We start from the raw sequence: 19,718 nt of genomic DNA, 5'->3' as shown, positions 1-19,718 counted from the left end.
TTTGCAGTGACTGGATCTTGCTGACCTGGTGCTTATCAATGCCCAGGAACATAGCATTACAATAGTCCAATCTGGACATAAAAAGAGAAGCCATTACCGTCTTCTGCAGCGCCTGGGGAATGAAGGGGAAGATTTTTCGCAGCGTTTTGAGCAGAAGAAAACAAATTGAGGTTAAACTATTAACCTGGGTTGACATGTTCAGCTTATCATCAAAAATCACCACCAAGTTCCTCACCTTAGTGACTGGTAGAGGACACTCCCCGGCCTCCGGTGGCCACCACAGAGTACTCCACAATGGGGAACCCTTGCCAAATTCCATGACTTCTGTCTTCTCAGTATTTATCTTTAGGAAACTCTGGCGCATCCACTCCATAACGTCCTTCAGACAGGTGTTAAATCTTGCCGCTACTTGCTCTGGTCTGTCAAATACTGATATCACCAATTGTGAATCATCAGCATAGGACACAAGGGTGAAGCCATGTTTCCTAACTACTCTGGCCAATGGTCTAACATACAGATTGAATAGGGTAGGGGAAAGAGCTGAACCTTGTTGGACACCGCAGGGCAGGATGAAGTTACCCGATTGTAAGCCCGCCCAGTTCAAACTCTGCTTTCTGTCTTCGAGAAACGAGGAAAGGAGGACAAAAGCCCGCTCAGTGATCCCAACCTCCTCTAGTCGCCGCACCAATACCGTATGGTTAACGGTGTATTAAGCGGCAGACAAATCAAGGAGGACAAGAATTGCCCTCCCTCCACTGTCTACCGCTGCCCGAATTCCCTCAGCTGCAGAAATAAGGGCCGACTCAGTGGAGTATTTAGGGCGAAAGCCATGCTGAGAGAAGTCAAGCAGGCAGTGTGTATCTAGGTACTCAGTTAGGATAGTGTTTATATCTCTTTCCGTAACTTTGACTACCAATGGTAGGCCAGAGATAGGTCGATAATTTTTGTCAAGTCAGGGAGATCTTAGATCAACTTGAATACCAGGGGGTGATTGAAACATGCACCTCGTCAATGAACAATCCTTTGTTTCCAAAACAGACAATACATATCGTCTAGTTTTGGATTACAGACACCTAAACTCATGTTGTAAAACATTTAAAGTGCAAAATGCACACAGTACAGCATTAATGAATAACATTGTGCGTAAAAAGTACAAAACCACATTAGACATTTCAAATGGTTTCTTTTGTCAAAATATTCCACCTGAAAGTAGATATTTGACCGCTTTCTCAATAATGGAGACTCAGGTCAATTTTGTCGACTCCCACAGGGGTTCAAGAACAGCCCGGGGTTATTCTCAGCAAGAGTAACAGAGTTACTACAAATTTATGATGACGAGGCATTGTCATATGTCGATGATATATATCTGACAGACAATGACCTGGAGAGACACTTGAACAGGGTGAACACCATTATATTGGGCTTCGCCTCTGAGGGTTACAAATTCAACTCTAAAAAGTCCAGAACTGCCCATCTCAACGTCCTTTTTCTAGGATATGAACTTTCAAGTGAAGGCAAAAGCCTGGCAGCCAACTTTTTAGAAAAGTGTGCGCTGCTCCAACCTCCAAAAACGCTGAAAAACTTTGTCGATTCTAGGTTTCCTGAATTTTAGAAGAACATGCATTCTAAACTACGTAGAGAGGGTTAAACCTCTCTACAAATTAATCAAACCTGATTTCAAAGCCACAACTTGGACACAAGAACACACAGAAATTCTCCATTCACTTCAAAAAGACATGTTAGCAACAAAACCTTTACAAACACGCGTAAACGTACGCAACTTAGTGATCCGAATCATTCCGGGTCAATGCGGATTCACCTACTTAACTTTTAACACAGGTGAAAAAGTACCCATTGCATACAACTCACACTTGTATACACAAGCAGAAATGAAATTCACTTCTACAGAAAATATTCTGACAGCAGTTCAAACCGCTGCAGCAAAAGAAAGAGCCCTAGCACAGGGGAAACAAATAATGGTCGTGACTCCTGTACCAGCCTTAGAGGCAGTTACAAAAGCGAGCATTCCGAATGCAAAAGCTTTACATCCAAGATGGATACAATCTGTTAATTCTCTTGCTGCAACTGATGTTGAATATGTGTTTGATCCTTATTTAAAAACACAAGCATTCCTGCAATACGAACACGAATGTCCTCTGCCTACTGAAATTCTCTCTTGATCAGTACGAATTTATAGTTTATACTGACGGATCTGAACAACCCGCTACGGAGAGTAAGCAAGCTTACAGTGCAGCATGCGCAATCGTTAAAGGTCATATGCACGATGGCAAATTTAGACCAATGGTCACAAAAATGCAATCTCTAGGAGCTCACCGAGCTGAATTACAAGCATTCAAGATGGCACTTGAAAACACGGATCGCGAATTCCCCACACTCACTGTGTGATTCTTTTTACTGTGCTCAATCTTACAATGAATATTTACAGAATTGGCTTCAAAATGGTTTCAAGGATGCAAAAGGTGGCACAATCAAGCATAAAACGCTTTGGGAACAAGTAGTTCAGTTGCGAAACGGACTACAAAACCCTCACGTGATACACACGCAGTCATCAACGTGATAGCGTTCACGTTGAAGGGAATTCATTGGCTGATGAAGCCGTGAAAGGGGCTGTGCAAACGGTTTCCATAGCTGCAGTCACTTGTTCAAAAACAAAAATAGACAGTGAAATAATGCTGGCTGTCAATGCTTCAAGCAAAGGCAGCGGTGCAGCATTACCTAAAAAATGCCCACTCATATATAATTGATGCGAACAGCGTTCTATTTGCTCGAATCCCTGGAGTGGGGGGATAGGGTAATACCAAACATGGAACGAAGAACAACTTTGATTTACGAAGCACATCTGGGAGAGGGTCTGACACATCAGGGGATCTCGAAAACAATTTTAGAACTAAAAGAGATGTACTGGTGGCCAGGAATGAATACGCGGATTCATATCTTCATCAATAACTGCATAGACTGCAATAGAGATCGCAGTACAGAACGCCACCAGGTACCAGACTACAACATAGCGAGCCCAGTTCAGACACCATTATTAGACAGCATTAGACTATCTACGTGCAGGCGTCCTCTTGGATGAAAGCAATCCCAGAAACACTAAATCTATGTTCCTTTGGATGTGGCCTCAGCGCTCGGCTGATGCTCGAAATGTTATAAAAGATTTGCAAGTCTTTATCAGCACATATGCAATTGGCACAGTACATTCTGATCAGGGTCCTGCGTTTAGCTCTCGAGCTTACAAAGAAGCCCTGGCCAGTTTGAGCGTAGCATTGCGGTATTTTTTTCCATTCCATCCTGAGGGAAATTCTGTTGTAGAAAGAAAAAACCGGGACATAAAGCAGTCTATAACAGCTAGGGTATTAGGTTCGGGTGATGGGTAGGTCAAACACCTTTATGGAGTCCAGCGCGCACTTAATAACTTGCCAAGAAGTTCTCTAGGGGGAGTCACGTGGTATGAAGTTCTATTTGGAACTAGAATGTTGGTACCGGACCTTGATATGCAAGGCACAGTGATGGAGAATAAGACATTTGATATCAAAGATCGTTTTGCTGTTTTACAGGACTTAAATGAGCGAAGAAGAAAACAAAGCAACGTGCTCCTGAAGCCAACCATCACCGACGGAAAACCGGCCGTTTGGATCCCAAAGCTTGGTGATCAAGTCAGAGAAAAGATCGCGGACAAGAAGGAATTTGGTCCTTCTTACAGACAACCAGTACCTGTCCTAGTATTCCACGGATCAAGAACTGTACTTTTGCCGCCCCTTGCTGGTAAAAAGGAGAAAAGATTTGTGTCCATCGACCTGATCAAACCACACTATATGGACGATACTAAGCAGTAGGCCAAGTGGACTTCGGCAATGTAGCAGACACACTCCGCTGGCTACAATCTAAGAGGTTCAAACTGAGAGACTCAACACCTTTGAAGATTCTGCAGTTAGAAGTAAAGGACTAAGCAACAAAGCTATGAAACTTGTCCCTCTTGACCGCCAAATAACAGTTCATCCTGATGCACATGTCTACAACGAAGTAACAAGTGATCAACTGGTGCCAGTGAATTCAACAAATCCTGATGCAATTCCAACCATTGACAGAACTGCCTCTGGCTATTTCATGAACTTTGATACGTTTTCTGAAGATCCCAGCGAACCTGAAACGACACCAGCAAAAAAAACTTTTAAAGAACAAGCAATAGACTTTTTTCATCTCCTAAAAAAGACTTATCTGGTTTCACTATGGATTGAACTATGGATTGTTTTGGGAATATTCTTCTTTCTATTTTGGTTAGCTCTGGTATTAAATCTGGGTATGCTGATAAATGGAAGATATATTCAAATGGACACAGCAAGTAAAACAGTGAACTTACTTCTCCAGCCACACAAATCATCCCATCGTGAAGCAAGAGACTTGTCAGCAGTGAATATCACAGCCGTTCCTATACATGATGGTATAGTTTGGGACCAAACTCAATATGACATTTTTGGCCCGTCTGAGCTTTTGAAGATTCCACACTTATTTAAGATTTCATTAAGTGACTTTATTACCTCTAGAACCTTTTCTGATGATTGGGACTTCGAGACTGTTAATAACATGATGTCTGATCTAGAGATGTCTACTGTATTCACAAATCATGAATATTTAGAGGGTTCATCAGATTATGAACAAATGTATTGTTATAACCACTATGGTCATCATTTCTTGCATAAATCTGCAACGCCTAGAAATTTATTTATGTATAACCAATGGGAACATTGTCCTACACCTCCAAAGGGTAGCTCAAAAACTTTTGCAATGAAATTTCCATATTTTTCAGGCTACAATTTGTCTAAACCAGAAACGTTTTAGTTTAAAAATGTGAACAAGACAGGAACGAAAAATATGTTAACCAATACGAAACAGATTTATTCTGCAGCCTTTATTGCTCAACTGTCTAGACAGGATTTCGACTTTTGGAAAGACAACATTGAGACAAAGACTGTCTGGGGTACAAAAGATTGGCAAGTACAGGGGGTAGGTAGAAGCTTTATTTAGAGCCTGTATCATCCCTCAGCAAATTATGTTTTTGAATGACACTGTCCAGCAAACGTCTTGCCTTGGATTAGCCAGGATCAAAGACATGAACATACCGACTATACCTATACCTGCAAGTATTAGCCCTACACGGGGGAGGTCGACGTACGTAATATTCTGCATCACAACAGATCAGATCCAGAATGGAAAATATGGTTGCTCTGGCTCACAGACACAAACAACTGTCAAGATCAATTCCTGAACAAAACACAGGGTTTCACTATCAATAGGCCAGACCCACGCTATGTTCAAAGACAGCATCCAGGGGTAATAACAACATACAGTGTAGGGAAACTGTGCCTTGATTGGCTACAGAAAGCTACACTGAAGGATGTAAAACAACACTTAACTTTACTTCAAGAAGGCGCAGACCTTAAGGAATTCTTGCTAGGACCAAGAAATCCTCGTCAAAAACATTTCATATATGCCGGTATCTATGCTGCTTATAATGAAGCATGGAAGGTTACCCAAGCAGAGACTGCAGAATGAATACGAGAAATTGATCGTATTAATTTAGAGAAAACTCTCTCTGTAGTAGACAATGGGTTAACAACTCTAGAATATATTCATTGGACAACATTGTGTCTTCTGTCATAGACGTCATGGAACAAGACTTAGTCATGTTGCAACATGGTCAGTCTCAGCTACGTTCTATCATGCTATTGGGCTAGACGCTACAAAACTTGAGTGCAGGCTATGTGCCTTGGCATTTAATCAATACTACGTCACTGTTTCCAGAATTCAATCTCACTGATAAACAGATATGACTGGCACAAAGGGGAGCAGACTACACTACGCTGAGCATTGAAAAACTGGAAAAATTACCATTCACGGTGGCAGAAAAACCAGCTACTGAGTGGATCATACACGGTAAAATTACTCTGCCTGTTACAACTTTCCATTTTCGGTATTGCCTAAAGAACAAGTTACTTACCTTCGGTAACGATGTATCTGTAAGAAACATTAGTTAGTTAGATTCCTCACCTTAGAATATCCCCAGGCGTCAGACTGGATCCGGAAGATTTTTCGTCAGCAATACCCCTTGCGCGTCGCTAGGCGTCGTCTGCGGCTCCGCGTCCGTCGTCGGCGTCGTGCGCCGGAATGACGTCGTCGGAGTACTTAGACGCCGCCCTCGCGCGCTGACGTCAGTTCTTGTACATAACTTTCCGCGCCAGGAACGCAGAGCCATGCAAAGACCGACACTGATGCCAAAAATAAAATCTAGGGGCCTGAAAAGGATAACCTTAACCCTAGATGTCAGTTCGCAGAACGGGGAGGATGGGTGGGTCGGTGAGGAATCTAACTAACTAATGTTTCTTACAGATACATCGTTACCGAAGGTAAGTAACTTGTTCATCTGAAAGAAACACGTTAGTTAGATTCCTCACCTTAGAATAGATACCCAAGCAATACCATCCCCGGTGGTGGGTCTGCGAACCAAGATCACACCAGAAAGTCCTGGAGGACAGAACGGCCAAAGAAGCCATCCCTCCGGACTTGGCTGTCAAGGCAATAATGCCTGGCAAACGTGTGTAGCGAAGCCCACGTCGCCGCCTGACAGATGTCCTGCAAAGGGACACCCCGTCCCAAAGCAGTAGTAGCCGCTGTGGCCCGAGTAGAATGGGCGCACAGCCCAACAGGAGGGTCCTTTTTTGCCAAGGAATAACAAATTTTGATGCACAAAACGACCCACCGAGAGATGGTCCGTTTGTGCACAGCTTTCCCCTTCTTAGCACCCACGTATCCAACGAAAAGTTGGTCGTCCACCCGGAACTGCTTTGTGCGGTCCAGATAAAAGGAGAGCGCACGTTTTGGGTCCAGACGGTGGAGCCTCTCTTCCTCTTTGGAGGGATGCGGAGGCGGAAAGAAGGTGGACAAGGTGACAGACTGCCCAAGATGAAATGGAGTCACCACTTTCGGAAGAAAGGAGGGACGAGGCCGAAGGACAACCTTGTCCGGATGAACAGAGAGAAAAGGAGGCTTTGAAGATAAAGCCTGGAGCTCACTCACCCGTCTAGCCGAGGTGATGGCTACCAGAAAAGCAGTCTTAAGCGTCAGCAGACTGTGAGAAGTTGGCCTGATGTATGATGTCACTAGTTCTAGTGTACACCTTATATCAGTCCAAATACCCTTATGGTGATTGGTTGTAAAGTCAACCTTATAGACCAGCTATCCTAGTGGTAGCATGGACAAGAGCAATCTTAGGCTAAACTCTGAATGGCATGTGAAGCCAGCTGTGATACCATATATAATCCCTTGAATACCAAATGAAAGGACACCACAACAGATATATATATAAAATAAAGTGTATTTATTCTAGTCAAACCCTCAGCACTCTTTATGAGATTAGAGGTAAGTACAACACAGTCTTATTTATGCATACATGAAGTCACACAGGTAAGTAATACAGTTAGGCCCTAGGGCCCACGCAAACCATATACTAAGTAAGTGGTATAAGGACCACTGTCACGGAAATAGGATAGGCCTAGGCCTAGGGAATCGCTGGGGCTACACTATACTACCAAAGGTTAGGAAGTGGGAGGCCCACGGGATTCAGGTGCAGAGTGGAAACACTCACGCATAATGCGTAAAAGTCACTAGCAATAGTACAGTTTAGAAATAGACAGATTTAGGACACTTCCGGAGTAGCTAGGAAGTCGAGACTGGAAAACTAGACACTAGGATAGTCACTATCCTGATGAGCACCGGAGTACCCAAGTTACCTAGCCCACAGGCTGCGGGTGCATAGGGGTGAAGTTGCGTCGGGTTTCGTCGTCGACTCCTATGGATGCCTGAAGAAAGATGCTGACAGGCAGTCAGTGAAGAGTGTCCGGTGGATCCCAAGGCTGGGATCAAGAAGAGAGGAGACCTGCAAGCAGAAGGGACAGAGTCAAGGTCACTAGCCAGTGACCACGTGGAACCAGGAAGGAACCAGGCGATGTCGTGAAGATTGCAGGTGAAGGTCAAGCTTGTCGCTGCAGCCACGAGGACCAGGAAGCGTCGAGGACGACCAGGACCAGGAGGCGAGCTGTCCCACGAAGGCTCTTGCTGTCGGCGGCGTCGAAGTTGGACTAGGACTCACCAAGCCTTGGCAAGCGGAACCCACGCCGAACGGAGGACTTGCTTCTGGTGCAGACCAGGAAGGTCTGGGATGCTTCTCTTTTTCAAAGGAGCAGGAGCCAGTCTGGAGGAGCCAAACCAGCGCTGAAGATTACGGGGTGCGTCGTCACAAAGGCCACTAGCCAGCGGGCAAGCAACCGGACAGACGCGGCAAGCAGGAAAATGCAGAAGGGCCCCACGCAGGACTCGTGGAGTGTGGGGGGCTGGTCTTCGGTGCAGATGGTGCTTGGGGTTGGGGCTTCTCAATCCCCGGTGCACAACTTCGAGGGTGCCTCAGAAGCTGCGCTTGAAGATACTAGCCACTTTTCCCAGGTAGCCGGTCCCACGTCTCTCGTCGCCTCCACGGATCTCAGCTCTGCTGTGGATGTGGATCAGGGTCGTAGAAGTCTGGAAGTCAAGGCTCTGGTCGGGATCTGCAGTCGGTTCCTCGTAAAACTTGGGCAAAGCAAAGGGTAGTCTCTTGATGGTGCCTGTTTGCACAGGGTAGCCACTCCTTGGCCACAAGGGAGATTCTTCAGTCTTCTTCTTTCATCGAAGGTCCAGAGTTTCTGTTCAAGTTAGCAGGTTCAGGATAATCTAAAGTCTTGAGGCCCAACTCCCACTCTTATACTAATCTGGGGGGCTGGGATACCTGCTAGGTCACGCCTTATGGGTGGGACCTGGGAGGGGGTGGTTACACCCACTTCCCTTTGTCCAGTTTCGCGCCAGAGCTGGGGCTGGAGTGCCCCAGCGCCGGTTTGAACTGGACTATGCAAGGAACACCTTGTGTGCCCCAGGCATGTCTCATTCCTTTCAGCCCACCCTGCCCCAATACACTAAAGGCTGTCTGGGGAGGTGCTAGCACCTCCCCAAGCAGGAAACCTATTGTCCAGGCCTCCCTGACTGGGATCACTCCCAGCAGCAGGAGGTCAGACTTGTGTCATGGCAGCAGCATCCATTTTGTGATGCTGAGGCTTTGGTCAGAGGCTAACAGTGAAGTATGATTTTAGCATGTCTTTCCCTCTAGAAGGGGGGAATAATATCCTCATGTCCAGAAATGGTATGGGGGTATTATTCCACAGTGTTAGACACCTTACACAACATGTTTCGATAAAGCCAAACCATAGTTACCATAACCGTTTAAGATTATAAGGCACTTTAAGAGTATATGGTAGGCTATATCATAGAACAGCTATAAGGACATGGTTCCGAAAGCTGCAGACAGGCTCAGCTCATGCTAGAGCACCATCTCACATGTTACCAAGCACTCTGCCTCCAGGATTGTTAAGGCCTGCCATAGGAGTGACTGATAGGTACACATGTGTCTATATGTAAGTTAGGTATAGGAATACTACACCTAAGCAAGGGGTGATTACACGACCTTGCCCCAGCTGAGTGATCAGCCAGTTGTGTCAAAATGGAAGGCCAGGCCAGGGGTGGCATAATACATGCTGCAGCCCCTGGTAGGCCTAGGGTACACCTATGCCCTGGGTACCTAGGGTACACTGTACAGGGTCCAATAAGGTGATCCTATCCGAATGGGTTATGCACCTAAAGTACATAGTATTAATTTAGAGAGAGAACAGCAGGGCTGTGGGTCTGATTAGCAGGCCCACAGCCACATCTAAGTCGAAAACCAGTAAAGCAAAAGCAAAAAGTGGGGGTGAACATAGAAAGCAGACCCTACTCTCCTACACAGACGAAGAGGACAATTATGAAGAGGCTCAAAGGGAGCGCACATTAGAAATGTGAGAACAAGATTCAAGTCCCACTGAGGCATTACAAAAGGGACAGGAGGGAACGTGTGAGTAATGCCTTTTAGAAAGCGTGTAACGACAGGGGACTTGAAAAGAGAAGGCTAATCAGGAAGCCGCAAGAAGGCAGAGATGGCAGCAAGATAACCTTTCAAGGTGCCCAGGGCAGAGCCCTGCCGGGCCAAAGAAAGAAGAAAGAGGAGGACCTCAGAAAGAGGAGCGGAAAGGGGATCCACAGCCTTTGCTGTGCACCAAGCCACAAATTTGTTCCACCGGCAGGCGTATACCGTCTTTGTGGAGGGACGCCTGGCTGCCAGAATGATATCACAGACTTCAGGAGGCAAGTCAAATGGCATCAACTGCCGCCGCTCAATCTCCACGCATGGAGGTGGAGGCTGGACAGGTTCGGGTGGAGGACCGTCCCCTGCTGCTGCGACAGAAGATTCTCCCGAAGGGGCAGACGTATCGGAGGATCGGTCAACATACTGAGTAGCTCGGGATACCAGTACCTTCGTGCCCAATCCGGAGCCACCAAGATGACTTGGGCCCGGTCGTGCCTGATCTTCTTCAGCACTCTGGGCAGAAGTGGTATAGGCGGAAAGGCGTACAACAGACCGCAACTCCACTCGTGACGAAAAGCGTCGCCGAGCGAGTGCCGCCTTGGAAATTCCAACGCGCAGAACTGCTGACATTGCGCGTTCTCTTCGGTGGCGAATAGATCTAACCAAGGTTCTCCCCACTGCTGAAAGAGACCTTGCGCCACTTCGGAGTTCAGACGCCATTCGTGATCCATCATGCACCGGCGGCTGAGTTCGTCTGCTCTGGTGTTCAGAGAGCCCGCCAGATGTTGAACCACTAGGGTGACGCCCTGGTGTTCCAGCCACGTCCAGAGGCGCAGAGCCTCCTGACAAAGGGTCCACGACCCCACCCCGCCCTGTTTGTTGCAATACCACATGGCGGTGGTGTTGTCCGTGAACACCTGCACGACACTTCCCCTGACAGAGGGAAGGAAGGCTTTCAGTGCAAGTCGGATCGCTCTCAACTCCAACAGGTTGATGTGGAGACGAGACTCCGCCGGAGACCAGAGGCCTCTGATCTCCGCCTCTCCCATATGGCCACCCCATCCCAGGAGGGACGCATCCGTCACTACGACATGCTCCGGTTGGGGAAGGGAGAGGCTCTTGCCCTTGACCCAATCGCGGTCCGTGAGCCACCACTGCAACTGCTGTGCAGTGCCCTCCGAGATCAAGACATGATCGGACAGGTTGCCGTGATGCTGGGCCCACTGAAACTTCAGGTCCCACTGCAGAGCCCGCATGCGCCGCCTGGCGTGATGCACTAGTAGGATGCAGGAGGCCATCAGCCCTAGAAGCCGCAACACTAGCCTGACCGAAACCCAGGATCGAGGCCGAAAGATGGGAATCAGGGCCTGAATATCCCGGACCCGCTGTTCCGGCGGCTAGACCCGGAACTGCGCCAAATCGAGAACCGCTCCGATGATTTGGAGCTTCTGAGAGGGACTCAGGTGTGACTTCGGCACGTTGATGGAAAATCCCAGCAAATGCAGGAGATCCGCCGTAGTCTGGAGGTGGGAGACGACTGTCTGGGGCGAGCCCGCCTTCAACAACCAGTCGTCGAGATAGGGGAAGACTGGAACCCCAGATCTGCGCAGATGAGCTGCGACCACCGCCATCACTTTCGTGAACACCCGAGGGGCACTGGTGAGGCCGAAGGGGAGCACGGTAAACTGAAAGTGCTCTTGGCCCACCGTGAACCGCAGGTAACGCCGGTGGGCCGGCAGGACGGGGATGTGGAAATATGCGTCCTGCAAGTCCAACGCTACCATCCAGTCTCCAGGGTCTAGGGCAGCTAGAACCTGAGCCAAAGTTAACATCTTGAACCTTTCCTTCCAGAGGAAGGCATTGACGTTCCGGAGGTCCAAGATAGGGCGTAGGCCCCCTTTGCCCTTCTTGGGAACCAGAAAGTAGTGGGAATAACAACCACGACCTACTTCTGGGCTCGGAACGCGCTCGACGGCCCCCTTGGCCAAGAGGGCCGAAACTTCCTCGTGGAGAAGATTCAAATGATCCCCCGAGGTACGGTGGTGCTGCGGTGGCATGGCTGGAGGGGTCGTCTCGAAGGGGAGGGAGTAGCCCCTTCGGACGATTTGCAGCACCCACCTGTCCGATGTGATGGACCGCCAGTGGAGCAGGTGATGGCGAACTCTGCCGCCCACTGGCGTGGAGTGGGCCTGAAAGCTCGGACTAGGAAGGCTTTGAGGCGGATGCTGCCGGGGTGGATGTGGGCTGACCGCGTCGTCCTCCAGAACCGCCTCGGCGGAAACCGCGACCGCGCGCAGGTTGGTTCTGCGGCTGGTGGCTAGGCGTACGTGAGGAGGCACCCCTTCCTTGGCCACGAAAGGGGCGAAAGGCGGAAGTTTGCGATCGCGGGGCCGAGAGGCCCAAGGACTTGGCCGTAGCCCGGGAGTCCTTAAAGCGATTCAGCGCACTGTCCGCTTTCTCGCCGAAAAGGCAAGTGCCATCAAAGGGCATGTCCATGAGGGTGCTCTGGACATCGCCCGAAAAGGACGTGGACCGCAGCCAGGCGTGACGTCTAAGCGCCACTGAGGTAGAAATCGCCCTACCCAGCGAGTCCGTAGTGTCAAGCCCACATCGGATGGCATGTCGCGCTGCATCCCTCCCATCGGCCAGAGCCTGGGTAAGTCGTGTCTGGACCTCCTCCGGACACAGGGGCAGCACGTCCTCCACCGTATCCCACAGAGAGTGGGAATAACGGTCCAAGAGACAGGCGGTGTTCAAAGACCGCAGGCCCAAACTAAGGGAGGAGAACAGCTTTTTGACGAACTGTTCCAGTCTCTTGGAATCCCGGTCCGGCGGAGCGGTCGGGAAGGAGGATTGGGAGGTAGAGGCCTGGATAACCAGGCTCTCGGGGGTAGGGTGTTGGGACAGAAAACTGGGGTCGCCCGGAGCAGGGCGGTGGCGCCTGGCAACATTCCTGTCCACAGGAGGGACTGTGGAGGGCTTGGACCAGGTGCCCTGCAGAACGTCAGTGAGGGCCTCATTGAATGGCAGCAGAGGCTCAGTGGAGCTTGCTGCAGACTGAAGCACCTCAGTGAGGACGTTAGTCCTCACAGCCACGGCAGGTAGCTCGAGCCCAAGGGCTGCGGCCGCCTTGCGCAGCACCACAGAGAAAGCAGCACCCTCCTCCGAAGCCACAGTCGGAGGAGAGATGAATCCAGTGTCCGGAGAGGTATCCAGACCACTGGCCTCCCCCAGTTCATCTGCCCAGTCCTGTGACAGTTGAGCCTGAGCGGCCATAGGATCCTCGGATCCCTCCCATTCGCCCCCATCATCTGATTCCTGGTATGCAGGAGGAAGGATCGGAGCCGGGCGATAGACAAAATGTGTCTCCAGCGGCGCTGAACACGGCGTCCATCGACGCCATATCGGCGCCGGGCCCGGAGCGGGGCTGAACTGGGGCTCGACGCCGAGCGGAGTCGGCGTCAGAGGTGGTACCGGTGTCGACGCCGGCGGAGGAGGCATGACGAGGTCGACCGGCGTCGACGGGGACTCGGGAACGGGTCCCTCGGGCGCTTGCGGCGTCGAGGCCGGAGCCGTCGACGGCGCCGGAACCGCCGGCAGGCAAGGTTGCCCAGTCGGGTCCACGGGGCCCGAAGGCGCGCCAGCGGGCGTCGACGGCGGAGCCAGGTTCCTCATGGCCGAGAGGAAGGCACGGACTTCCGCCGGCGTCGCGTCAGTCCCAGGGACCGGCGGGTATGGGGACTTACGCGGCGCCTGCGGCTCCGCTGGAGCCGCGGGGGTGGAACCACCCTGACCCTCGGCCGAGTTGCGTGACCGGCGAGGGGAGTATGAAGAGCCGTGTCGCCTCTTGGACTTCTTGGAGTGCTTCGACTTACCCGAAGACTTGGAGCCAGACGATCGATGATGACGTCGGCTGCGGCTCCGCGACCGATCCTGGGACCTCCTCCTGAACCGGGATCGAGAGGGGCGCGGAGCCGAGTGGCGAAGCTCGAGAAGCTTACGGGACCGCTCCCGTCTAGCCTTCGAGGTCAGGGCCTTGCAGTCCGAACATGACGCCGCGTCGTGGTCGAGGCCCAAGCAGTAAAGGCACCGGCGGTGATGGTCCGTAACCGACATCAAGCGGTTGCAGTCAGCACAGGCTTTAAAACCAGGCATCCTACCGGCACCGGAGTCGAGACAAGATCAAAAAGGATCGCAAAAAAGTTAGTCAAAAAGTGACTAAAGGGGTAGCTCTCCCGGATCTGCGCTTACTGGCGCGGAAAAAAGAAGAACTGACGTCAGCGCGCGAGGGCGGTGTCTAAGAACTCCGACGACGTCATTCCGGCGCACGACGCCGACGACGGACGCGGAGCAGCAGACGACGCCTAGCGACGCGCAAGGGGTATTGCTGACGAAAAATCTTCCGGATCCAGTCGGACGCCTGGGGATATTCTAAGGTGAGGAATCTAACTAACGTGTTTCTTTCAGATACATATACCAGTGGGCAAATATGAGAGGTTGGGTAAAGGATACATCAAGACATCCTGGGATTTACCTTACACACATAGATGTTGGAGTGCGGAACGTGAAGTATTTCTTAGCGGTGAAAACTGTCAACACACACTAAGCGGTTTTCTCCTTTGTCAGGGTATTAACTTACACGGGGCCTGTGATGGTTCCATTATAAACTTATCCTGTCAACTGCAAGGTTCACGGGCTGCAGTGATTAATCCCATTTTTGGCCAACTTTCTAATGAGAGTTACATTATGTTGAATGATCACAGCTGCTGTGGCATGTTACCAGGTATTCCATATCTAGTTACGGACACATCCACTAACTGTATGCATGTCTTGTTTCCACAAATAGACAGTCAGGGAGTCGCCTTTGTAGCCTTCACTGAACATCGCTTCTATACGAATTGATACTCTAAGTAGAATGAAAGCCATTCTTTTACAAAAAACAGTGCCACTGAACTCGGCCAAAGAAACGTATGATCTCCAAGTCGCAAGGACTTCTGCGGAGATTCAAACCCTTTTGTATACAAATTGCCCTGTACATTTCTCAGAAATGTTAGGTCGTATCTTAAACATGTCTGATACGAGCGATATTATACATGTATTCAAGAACGTGTGTGCAGGACTGTTAGCACCTTTTCAAGCAGTCCTCGGAATTTTTCCAAACTTCGTGCACTCTGTGTTTGGCAGACTGCCGCTCCTTTTAGCACTCGTTGCAGGGATCCTATTTTTGCTCCTACTGCTACGATATGGCAAGCCTCATCACCAACGTCACTCCAGGCACCATAGAGAGAGCTCTATTGGAGATGAAGTGTCGTGAGCGCATCGTCCAAATTTTGGGTTTACCTCGTCTACGAGAATTAAATATCACATGGTTTCTGGCATTCAGACCAATCTGGCAAGATTGCATCTTGCCTGTTCAACGCTGCCTGCTCTGCGGTGAAGAATGCGTGCTAGACATCTGTCTAACACTCCCAACGGTCCCCTACACCAGCCCGCGCACCCATCTCCTCCTAAGCGAGATGCAGCTGTAACGTTGAGTAGATATCCATGGACTCACAGCATTTGCCTGGCCCAACCACTCAGAACCCCATGGTAACTCCTAGATCCGTTCTTCCCCCCAGTTTTCCTTTCTGGCGAACACCTGCTACAACACATGCCGCATCTATGCGGAATAAGACGCAAATGTACTCTCTATACTGATGTTGGTCAATTAAGTTGCACATGTACCACAGTTATTTGTACGGAATGTAATTCCTTTATGATTATAACAACAAATGCCAATAAAAAGAATTTACAAAAAAAAAAAATCTGTCTATTACTCCCATCAGTCATGCCTATGGATATCGATACTCTGCTGGACCCGGTCACGGCCCATGCTCTGTGTTGTCCCCAGCGGCTACCAATCCTGATGACGGCATTCACTGAGATCTCACAGACGCAAATTGCTACTGCTGAGGTACATGAGGAAACAACAGGCACGCAGGTAACATCCGATTCGAACATTGCTGATGCGACCAATGCTGAAGGCGATAGTTCACATCTATGTGCAGTTAATCTTCTAAACGAGGTATTCCAACTTTCACCTACAACGGTAGACTACTTTTTGTCTACAGGATTAGAAAATTTCATGTTTTCTCCAGGCCCACACACTGACTTTTGATTCAGGCACACAGTCTTCCGATGAGACTCTGAATTTGGCCTTCATTCTTTTCAGACAAGGGACTAATTTTGGAACTTTTTTCCTATGATTAATTTTTTTTCTCCAAAATTTGTATTTGTTATTTTTTGGCACAATAATCTGCTTATGGTAGAACTATTCATAGAGAACAGAATTCTTTGAAAAAACCTTCCAGGGACATTATGCCACCTTGTCGCATCAACAATTGATTTGTGTTAACCTGATATGAAATTGGTTCGGCCCTTTTTCTTCTGTATTAACAAGCCATTTCATCATATGTATATATTTCTAGTTCATTCTTGCTGGCATTTTCAATGCACGCATATACTTAGAATGGAACATTGCTTTTAAAATGTACAGCACCTTATGCATAGGTATGGTTTTGTAACGCATTTTTAGGACATATGCATTTTAGATATGTTTTAGCATTTTTTCGATTATCAAGCGATATTCCTTTTTAGACAATTTTAGTATGTTTAGGATTTAGTAATGTCGTTCATATGAAACTGGAGTGGGTGATGTGTGTGGATTTAGATTCCGTATATAGGTTTCCCGATTCATGCCCTTATACAGGTACAATTCATATTACCCTTATTTAGGCATAGAAAATCCAGCCCTTATTTAGGCATTGTCTATGCTAACCAAATACAGGCATGGTCTCCTACATCCGTCCATCCACGTCACAGCGAGTTCTTGGAAAACCGGACTCTAAGCCTTTAGGAATTTCCCTTGCTTGGATATTGATTTCTCCAAGAACTCATTTAGTATGCATGAACATCTATTACTTAGGGGTTCATTCATGACGTTCCGATGCCCGACTTTTACGTCAATACAGGCATTCCTAAACATCTTCAAGGTATAAACATACCTGCACTTGTCCTGCCAAACCACGGTTCCGGCACAATCCAGCTCGACTGCCTACTTGCGGTTCGCCACGGCAAGTTCGGAAGGAAATCTGGTTCAAGCCTGACACACTGACCAGACACTGTCATCCTCTTCGCAGAGAATCCAGCTCCAGTGTTTCTGACTCCCCTTGCAGGGTTGTTCGATATCGAGTCCCGGAAAAGAGATTCCAACCTCGCACATTCTAAGGTATGGAGCATACTAGAACTTAGAGAAACATTTGGCAACTCTTGGCAAAACTAAAAACTATAGCTCTAGTTAGCTATACTTTAGAAAACAGCACCTACTTCTTACCTCATACTACACTTAGGTTAGGTACACTGGGGTTGAACTATTTAGAAGCATCAGACGAGTATCCACATTTTAGCCTGTGTTATTTATGTATGTATTTTAATTAATATATGTCATAGCTACAAACCATGCTATTGCAGTATTATTTTATCTTACTGCGAACTCTGTACATATTGTACTTCGCAGCCTGTCTTACGATTGTAGCAGTTCATATCTCTCGCATGAGAAATAAGTCTGTTCAATAAACTCTTTTTATTGAAACGCCCGTCTCTCTATTTCTGTGCAACTCTGTAGAGACGAAGCATGCACGATTGAGTGAGTGAAACTGTTATCTATTGTTTCCACGGTTCTGAGATTGTTCCGACTCTAAAGGAAACAAAGTTGTCATGTTTATGCAGTTGTCAGAAACTAATCCCTTCTTGTTTACTCGAGACGTTTCTAGTGACCTCTGAGTTAGCTGGCACACACAAGTAATTAAGTTTAATGTACTCGATAGCGACATACTGACCTCAGTCCTATGTCAAATCTATAGTGTATATTATTCCAATGCGCAGAGCCTATCAGGGATATAGGAACTACGCTACAACATGTTGCAAAAATAAAGACGTTCTATTCTTCCGTCTGCTGATGAACATCAGTATTGTCCACTGCTCTGATGTACCAGAATTCGATTAAAAGCAGGGTCAGTGCACATCCTTCAGTTGAATGATAGAGGTGCGGGTATTACACGTTACTCATAGAATGAAAGATAATCGAGCAGCTCAACTACAATAGTAGCCTGTCATCAGTGATGTATGTTGGTACACCCAGTGCATAATGTTTTCTTAATAAAATATTGGTGTTGTGGCAAAAAAATGTGACTGTATGCCCATGTGTTATCACTAAGGGTGTAAGCACCAAGCACAGTTCAAGGCAAAAGACTAGTACAACAAGCATTTGTACTGCAATAGACCTTCCATTTGCAAGAGTTTAAGCTATTGGCATTGTAAATGACTATGCCTTTTATTTATCTGTCTTGATAATTAACACACAAAAAAGGCTATGCCATTTACAATGCCAATAGCTAAAACTCTTGTAAGTGCGAGACCTATTTAGCTTCAAAGAAGCAGCCGCCATTGTCCCGGGATGCTTGGAAAGTGAAAGAGCGAATGGCATGCTGAATGTTGCAGGAAAGCATGTTGTGCCTGCAGTTGAAGAAACTCATTAAAGAAAATAGTGCTTACAGACTAAATAAGACATTCTGTGTAACAACAGAAGTAAAAGGGCCAGTCCTCATGGGAGGTTACAAATGAAGACAAGGCGGTACGAAGGAGGGACTACCAAGCCTATTAATGAATCAGAAGCCAGCATTTACAAGGGACAATGACACAAGCCAATGAAAAATATGGGCGGAGAGTGGGCGGTGCTTCAAGTCCATACTCTAATACAGCATGCCTCACAGACCAGCGCATGCACTGCCCAGGCGCGACCTAAACAAGCATTGGCATAGCCAATAGGTCTCGCCTTTGGGACCTTATAAGTGTTTAGCCATGCAACACTTCATGTTGTTGCACCAAGAAAATTGTGCTGGATAACTAAACACTTATAAGGTCCCAAAGGCGAGACCTATTGGCTATGCCAATGCTTGTTATTTTTATTTTAAATGTACCAAAATGCATGATAGATTGTGTGGCAAATTCAGGGAGTTCATATTCATGTTGGAAGTGCAGCGGCCGCATAATTCTGTTTCTCAATTGGCCAGGTCTATAATCTAGATCTCCGTCATCACAATCATGCATTTACTTAAAACTTATTTTTAATCTTTTAAAAAAAATAATTTTCGAAAATAGAACTTGAGCAGATTTCACATGAACAACTAAGTTTGCATTTACTTAAAACTTCGGTTGTTTGGAACCAGACCTCACAGCTCTTTCATAGTTAGGGCTTACAGAATAAATTATTAACACTACTTATACATGCAAATGCAATGTTGCTGTCAGTAGGTGCCATTTCAGAGCTGGGTTCTGAACAATGCTGGACTTCACACAAAAAGCATTGCCACACCAAATGACAATAGACATCTGATTGGTTCGATGTCACCAATACCGAGAGTGAACTTTAATATTTGCATATTCATTGATTACAAATCACATCAGGCGAATGAGAAGTGAGGAGAACGGTAAAAGTGTAAAGGTGCAGCTTTCACTATTCACACTTCACGCACAAATAACATATGAATGAGATATATAGTGCAATTTTTGAAAGCCTGTACTCCAATCACACTGGGAGATTTTGAATCGTTTAAGTACCATAGCATAGGAAACATTCTTAAAGTAATAGGCACTACTCCACCGGCTGCAGTTTAAGTAC

General features: G+C 47.7%; 1 protein-coding gene across 12 annotated transcripts in view; it reads right to left on the bottom strand.

The window, feature by feature from the left end:
- LOC146855858 (uncharacterized) overlaps positions 1 to 19,718 on the bottom strand; it is a 922,371-nt gene that overhangs the window by 182,665 nt on the left and 719,988 nt on the right. The window lies entirely within an intron of this gene.

This window comes from Triturus cristatus, chromosome 4_1 (genome assembly GCF_964204655.1).
Source record: "Triturus cristatus chromosome 4_1, aTriCri1.1, whole genome shotgun sequence".
NCBI lineage: Eukaryota > Metazoa > Chordata > Amphibia > Caudata > Salamandridae > Triturus > Triturus cristatus.
This window is presented reverse-complemented; position numbering and strand designations above follow the sequence as displayed.